This window comes from Felis catus, chromosome B3 (assembly GCF_018350175.1).
Source record: "Felis catus isolate Fca126 chromosome B3, F.catus_Fca126_mat1.0, whole genome shotgun sequence".
Lineage (NCBI taxonomy): Eukaryota > Metazoa > Chordata > Mammalia > Carnivora > Felidae > Felis > Felis catus.
In genome coordinates this window covers 81,656,392-81,664,861 of record NC_058373.1, presented here as the reverse complement: position 1 = coordinate 81,664,861, position 8,470 = coordinate 81,656,392, and the positions used below count along the sequence as shown (strand labels likewise).

The following is an 8,470-nucleotide window of genomic DNA, read 5'->3' as shown; positions in this document are numbered from 1 at the left end:
TTTCTACTTCATTAATTTTTACTTTTTTCTCCCTGATGACAATTTAGGCTTCCTAACGGATGATTCAAAGCTATGAAATTCTGCTTATAATATTTGTATGCAAAGCCATAAATCTCCAAGCATGGTTACCTCCCACAATTCAGCATCCCTCAAGATTTATTTTATCTTTTAGTTCAAAATATTTCCATTCTTTACTTTTTTTTCACCCATGAACATTTTTACAAGTATACACTTTATTTCCAAACATCTGGAGATTTTCTTATCTTGCTATTAACTTTTATCTTAACTTTTACTATAACCGGAGAACAAACTCTCTGTGATTTTAATCCTTTGAAATTTGAGATTTCCTTTGTGGTTCAGCTTATATTCAATTTTGTAATAGTTTCATGTAATTATCTACATGATAATCATGTATCAGGTGTGGCTTCTAAAATAGGTTCCTTATGTCATGTTTGCTTATGTTGAAATCTTCAATACTTTTACTGATATTTTTTATTTGCTTGTTCCATGTGTTAATCTCCTACTTGGATAGTGGACTTTTCTATCTCTCCTTGTATTTCCAACATTTGTTTTGGTTTTATTTATTTTAAACTGATAAGAACAGATACTACACTTGATCTTAGCCAAAAGGCCGAGAAGCGATTTTTTTTTTAATGCTATGGTACTCGGTGCTTACAAATTCAGAATTGTTCTCTTCTTGCTGAATTAAACCTTTATCATTATTAAATGTTCTCTATCTCCAATAATGCTTTTTGCCTTACATTTTACTGTCTTATAATAGTATGGCAACACCAGCTCTTAGTATTTGCATAATGTATCTTTTTTATAAAGTGCTTTATACTTATCTATTGATATAGCAGTATATTTTTCTTATTCTATAAATGCACATTACAGTGACTGATTTTTGAAAGTTAAACCAAATATGTATGTTCCTTTAAACATTTTGTGAAACGTACTTAAGATATTTAATTTATATTCATGACACAGCCCTATAATTATGTCCTTGTTGAATTTATCAAGATTATATTAGCCTTCTAAAATCAAGTGTTTTCTCTTTTTCAATCCTACTGAAGACTTCATAAAAAAATATGTGCTATTTCTTATTTAGTAAAATTCACCAGCAAAGTCATATATGGGTCTATGAATGCATGTAAGATTTGAAGTTATAGATTCGTTTTAATACATATCAAGCTAATGTTAGTATTTCCTACTCTTTTCATATAAGTTTTAATAGGTTGTACTTTGGAGGAATTTTTCTATTTCACTCAAAGTTTCAAATATATTGGCATTCAGCTGTTTATAATACCATCTTTATCCTTTTAATCTTTCTGTATCCTTATGACTTTTGGTGGCCCTTGTAAATGTGATTTTGTCATTTTTTGAATCCAGTCGGACTTCCTGTATCATTTACTTAGAACATTAATTTTTTTTAAATTCAATGTACTTGTTATTATGTTTGGATCTAAATGTACTGTAATACATTTTTGTCCTATGTGTCTCTGTTCTTTTTTTCTTTTTAAACATTTATTATTCCATTTTTTCCTTTCTTTCTTCAATGTCACACTCTTTTTACTTATCATTAACATTAGATTTACCCACATACTTACCATTGCTATTGCCTTTCATTCTTTCCTACATATCAACATTTCATCTGGAGAGTTTTATTGTCTGAAAAAGTATTCAGTACTTCATTTTACAATCATTTTCTACTTTGTCTGAAAATATCTTTGATTTTACCTTTATTCTATAAGACTATTTTTTTTTCTATTGAATGCTGCTTGGCTTCTAATATTTTGACAGAGAAATCAGCTTTAAGTGGTACTCTTTTGTAGGGAATCCTTTTTCTATTGTTGCTTTTAATTAATTTTTTGTTTATTTTTCAGTTTTATTATGGTATGTTTCAGTATGTGTTTTTTTTTTTTTTTCTTGCTTGTCATTGATTCACAGCCCTTGAAACAGTTGTTTGTAGTCTTGATAGCTGTGGAAAGATCTCAGCCATTATCTAGTCATATATTGCTTCTTTCTCTCTCTGTTCTTCCTGGGAAATTCAATTAAATTTATGACAAGACTTTCTCTTCACTACATTTTAATTTTTTCAGTTTTTGTTCTTTTATTGTATTTTCTATTAACCACTTTCAATTCATGAATTCTATTTTCAGCTGTGTCTAATCTGCTATAAGTCAATCCTTTGAGTCCTTAAATTCAGCTAATATATTTTTGGGTTCTTTAACTTCCATTTGGTACCTTTATGTATTTTTGTAGTCATCTGCTGAAATCCTCTATCTTGACTTTTTATTTCCATGGGCTTAGCATATACAGTCTGTGTTGTTTGTTAGTTTTAATTCAGGTTGTCTGCACACATGCCTTGTTATTTGGGTAGGACATCAAATTTGCGAAACTGTAGAAATACTTTGAGGTCTTCAAATCCAATACCTGTCCACCTACACCTATGGCAGGCCATCAGAAGTATTGTTCAGCCTCTCAGTTACCCCTTAAAGAATTGTGGTCCCAAAGAAGAGTTTATCTATCTGGGCCTTTTTTCTCCCCCTCATGCTGGCTGTAATCCTTCACCATCCTGTTAGCTTTTTTTTACTCTACCAACTGAGCCATCCAGGCATCCCAATCTTGTTAGTTTTTTGATGGCCTTCAAACTGATGTTTGGAAGCAATTTTGTCCATCTTTTTTCTAGGTTTCCTAAGCTGGAGGATTGGTCCAAATGATATTATCTGGCAATACTAAAAATGGAAATTCTTTCTTGTTGCTTTAAGCCATTTACATTCTAACTAAATAGGATTCTGACTTCCTGTAAATGTAGCATAAGAAAGGTGAAGATATGTGGGAACTGTGGTAAAAAAAAATAACGAAAAAAAAACTTGTATACTAAATTTGGCTCCTTTCAAATTTCATCTTATGTTCATATAAAATTCTTGACTTATCTTTCTTTTGTGGAGAGATGGCCCTTGGAGCTATCTACTGTGCCAATTTCACTGAAGTCATTTATAACTCATTTTTGAATGTGAAACTAACTCTGCATCTTTGTTCATAGCATATTATCCTTTTTGTATATTATTATAGTTTCAATTTGCTAAATTGCTGGTAAGACTTTTTTTTAATCTATATTCAGGAGACATATTAGTCTATAGTTTTCTTCTAATATAGTTTTGGTATCAGGGTAATGCTGGCATTATAGAATTAGATGACACAATGCTCCTCTTCAATTTTCTCGAAGAGACTGTAAAGTTAACATCTGGTGAGTTAATGAAATCATGTTTACAGCAGCCTAGGAAATGTGTCCAGATGAAAATTGTTAAGGCTATTAGCTTTTTGGTGAGAATAATTGCTTAGTTTAGAGCACTAGGTGACATCAATTTAAATACAATGCAAATTATTCCAAGTGGTTTTCCTTGAGTTTTGGGTTTGAAGATATTACCAAGACGGCTCAGTTGCTGTCTACTCAGTCAATGCTGAGTTTGAATTGACTGAATAACCTCAATGGATGTATTGTGGAACAACTTAAGAGAGTTGAGAAAATGTTCAGTACAACCTTAAATGGAATCTGATCTTACAACTGATGGTGGCAAAATATAGCTGTAGAACAGAAAGAAGCTTTGTCCAACAAATTTATCAAGATTTTCAATATTAAGGCTTCAAATATGTGGTTACTCATTGTATTATTTATCAGCAGGTCCTTTATGGAAAATATTTGAACTATCATGTGTTAGCAGTATCAATGGTAGACTTCATCAATTTTTATAGACTTATCAATTGTAAATTCCGTGACTTTATCAGAAGAAGCCAAATGTCCTGATTTTCCCTTCCACACAGCAATTCAATTTCTTAGCAATGATAAAGTTTGGTTGCACATTTTTGAGCTCAGGGCCAGGACTGAAACTTTTCTGAATGAGAGGACCCACCCCAACCACCATTACTGAACACTGAATGTTTTTCAAAATTAGCTTATTGTTCTTGACTTGATGGTTTGTAATGAATTCAACCTAAAATTACAAGGCAAAGTAGATAACATGCAAAGTCTATGCTGCAGGGAATGCATTTCATGATAACTAACATTGTTTGAATCACAAGCAAATGTTCAGTTGCTCTATACATTTTCTGTACTATCAGAAATTAAAACAAAAAAAATAATTTCATCATTTCCAAATTTGTATTAGATGTACTTTCCAAGCTCATCCTATACTTCCAGCAGCAGTTTTTGGACCTTGATAAACTTACAAAGGAAATTTCTATATTTCAAAATATATTTTAACCATATGAATGTGAAATTTCCACACAACCTTCAATTGGAAATGATTAATTTGCAATGTAATAACACTTTAAATTTTTGCCAATAAAAATTTTATGGATTTTCCCCCCAAGTATCTATAGAACATCCTTGCTTTTGGCCTCTCAGGCTGCAAAGCTTAAAATATTTACCACCTCCTAATGTAACACTGTTTGTCAGTTATATTTCAATTAAAAATATAATAAATATTTATCATCTGGCCCTTTATAAAGTTTGCCAGTCCACATCCTAATATTTCAAACTGGCAAGTTTTTCCTGTGAATTACTTAAGATGCCCTTTCCTCAACACATTCTTAGATGTTCTCTTCAGAATTTTTCTCACAAATATATCCATATAATTTCTGAGCTACATAAAATCTATAATGTGTAATTACACTGATGCTGTGAGAAGCTTTCTTACTTTGAATAAATAATTTTCTCTCATTTATGAACTCTTGATATATACTGGAAACTACTGCCAAGGTCTCTGCCACAGTAAATAGTGGCTCAGGTACCCTGGTCATATCAAACAATCCGTTGGGGAAAGCTTTACACACACACAAACACATAGTTTTTTCTCCTTTGTCAATCTGCTGATGCTACTGTGGCATTTTCTAGAGAAGTTACTACAGTATGTTCTCTGACATGTATTTAAAACAAGATTTTTCCATGAAGGCACTCTTATTTAGTAGAAGCATAGTTTTTCCTCCAGTGGGTTTTCTGATACTCACATTTAATCTAGCACTGTTTTCCAACTCACTACATATATGATTTCACTGTGTGCAGTTTCTGATACACTTGGCATTGTGACTTGGAAATTAAGAAACACATAGTAGCCCCCAGTATGAACTGCAATGTGCAACTGTATTAGTTATCTTTTGCTGTGTAAATTACCCCCAAACTCAGCAGCTTAAAACATTTACTACATTTACCAGGGACGAGAATTGGGAGAAGTTTAGTTGCACAGGTCTAGTTCTGATTATCTTGTGATGTTTCATTCAAGGTGTCAGCTGGAGGCTTCCAAGCGCGTTCCCAATTGCTGGTAGACATCGGTTCCTCACCATGTGCACCCCACAATATGACAATTTGCCTCCCTCAGAGCAGGAGATCATTTAGAGTGGGTGCCCAAGAGAGGAAATCACAGTCCTTTATAGTCTAGTCTTGGATCTAACATACCATCACTTCTGCTGTTTGCTACTGGTCACACAAGACCAATCTTGGTAGAAGGTACAGGACCATACAAAAACGTGAACAACAGAAGCCAGGGCCATGAGGGCCATTTCAAAGGCTGGCTATTACTCAGTAAGCCAGTTTGATTTGTTGATGGACTTTTCAAACTCAGTATGTATTAGTCTGTCTCCAGTATGAAACTCTGATGTACATGGAGTTGTGACTTCTGGGTGAATGCTTTTCCAGTTACTGCATTCACATGGCTTCTTTGCCAGTGTAAATTTTCTGAAGTGCAACCAAGACTAACTTAACAGGTGAAGGCCTTTTCAAATTTCAATACATTCACAGGTTTCTTGCTAGTGTGAGCATTACAGTATGCAAAGATGTGTGACCTTTTGGTAAATGTCTCTACATATTTAATGCATGTATAAGATTTTTGTTCTGAATGGCTGCAGATATTAAGATTTGAATTTCCCAGTTACCATGTTTCTCTCCAGTATGAATTGTCTGACATTCAAACAGCTTCTGATTGAAGACCTGCTCACATTCCATATACATATAATTTTTGTACACGAATTCTTCAAAAGAACCGGAGTACTGATTGGTGGGCGAGGTCTTTCCTACTTTATTTCATCTTGGCCTATATTCTTAACTCTGTTTTCCACAGGAGATGGAAGAAGGTTAGGTTGTCTTTAAGTTCCGATCAGAGTTGCTAGAAGAGGGGTTCGAGTCTCCGACCGATCTCTTCAGGCTCAACTTAAGTGCTTTTAGCCAAGACACCAAAACCTCCAAAGTTTGTGGGTTTTAGAGGGAACTTGATTCAAAAGTCAGTCTCCCAAGAACAGTTGGAAATCTCAATGACAATACTAAATTGCCTAAGGACCACTTCTGCTTTCCTTGATTTTTATTTATTGCAGCCCTACCGGTGATGAAGTATCTGCTTTTGTTTGTCTGGATCCATCTTTATTCCACAAGGCCTTTTCCTTGGCAGATACTGTATCTGCCCCATGTCTGCATTTTGAAGATGTCATTCCATTGTCTTCTGTCCTTGATCATTTCTACTGAGACATCGTCAGTCTTATTGATGTTATACTGAATATCTTTTCTCAAGCTGCTTAAACAACATGGCCCATTTTGGATTTTCAATAATTTTATCATGGGTACCTAGGCATAGTTTCAAACAGTTCTCCTGGACTGGGATTGTCTGAACTTTAGTCTGTGCTTTTTATCAGTTTTAGAAAACTGCTCACCATAACCTCTACAAGCATTGTTTCTACCCCAATTGTGCTCTCCTTTTGTGACTCCAAAATACATGTCAGACACTTGGAACATATCCTGAGATTATCCAGTGATAATCTAGTCTTCTGGGTCATGGGGAGTTAATTTTTGAGTTCTAGATGTCCTTTCACACAAAACATGAATCATTCCTTGACATATTTCATATATCAATCCTCTCCATTTTCTTCCACATTAAATCACAATCGTTTAAAAGTAATAGACTTACTCCACAATCTAGATCATTTAGATTCAATTGTACATTTTTTTCCCTCTTGGTTGTCATGATTTTGCTTCACATACCTAGTAATCATTAAACAGTATGCTGGATACTGTATACAAGAGAACTGTAGAATCTCAAAAATTATCTCCAAGACAATTTCTTCCTCTGAAAATGGTTCCCCTTTGCTGTTAGGCAGTTTGGGTAAGATTTAGTCCAAAGTCCAAATTTATCCATTTCTAGGGTGTGGACCTAGAGTTTTCAATTGAGAAACTGGAGGGACCTTTGTATGCTCTTCAGCTTTGCCTTTCAGAAATTTTCAGCTTAGATTTTTAGCTTAAGCTTCAACATTTAACAAATATCTTGATAGAAATAAACTGGCTATTCTTTTAAGGCTTTCAAAACCTCGTTTTGCCACTCCAGCCCTGTGTAATCAGTAAAAGCACAGCTGGTTTCTCTTAATGTGGCCCTCTGCCTAGGCCAAATCCAGACCCCCAGACTGGGCCCAGCTTCTACAAAGGAAACTGGAGGGTAAAAGTTTCTGATCTTCTACTAACCTCTGAATAGTTCTTCCCCTGATGGGAGTGAGTCTAGTGTAAGCATTTCTGTCCCACACTGGTGCTTTTAAAAATAAGGCTTTTGAAAATTATCCTGCTTTAATAGGTTAGATTGTGTGTTGACCTGCTGTGGGCAGTAACATCTCATGTAAAACATTGAACCTGTACAGTGTTTATAACGCAAATATTTAAAAGTGGTAGAAAAACAAAAATGGTGACTTTGGTAATTTGTGAGATGTATAAATTTAGAATACTAAAAACATTCTTCAATGCAACTCACTCCTCCAATTCTTTTTATCAGTTTCTTCTTTGAAAGAACCCGTTTGTTCACAAAGTTAAGACATCATAAATAGCTGAATTTTTCTAAGAAAGAACACTATAACTTTCCTTAGTAAGATGGCTAGATCTTTGCCAATAAAATACTTCTGACTGGTTTATTACAACTTATGATTATAAAATTGCTCAGTAACTATCGAGTCTGCATATTAAGTTTAAATTTGTTTCTTAATTTTTTGTAATGTTTAGAGAAACAGAGCACAAGTGGGGGAGGGGCAGAGAGAGAAGCCATGAAGCAGGCTCCAGGCTCTGAGCTGTCACTAAAGAGCTCAACGCAGGGCCTGAACCCACTAACTTCAAAATCATGACCTCAGCCGAAGTCAGATGCTTAAACCAACTAAGTCACCCAGGTGCCCAAAGTTTAAATTTGAATATCAAGGTTTTTTCTATGTAATGAACCATTCTCATATGAACTTTTTCTTCCAGAAACTCCCATTCTGTCCTCCCCATATGGAATATATAAGCACATAACTGGGAATAAATATCTTATTTTTGCACCTCAAAGATTTGTATAGTTGGATGCCTTCTGGATAGTTTTGAGTCTCAATTTCCACTAGTGATTCTGAGATTTGGGAACCATGGCTTATAAACAGAAAAATACTCAAAACCCGGCACATTCTTAAAACTTCTAAG

The 8,470-nt window shown here is 34.3% G+C and overlaps 1 pseudogene; it reads right to left on the bottom strand.

The window, feature by feature from the left end:
* Positions 1-526: 526 nt before the first annotated feature.
* LOC111561247 lies at positions 527-643 on the bottom strand (annotated as a pseudogene).
* Between the last annotated feature and the right edge of the window lie 7,827 nt (positions 644-8,470).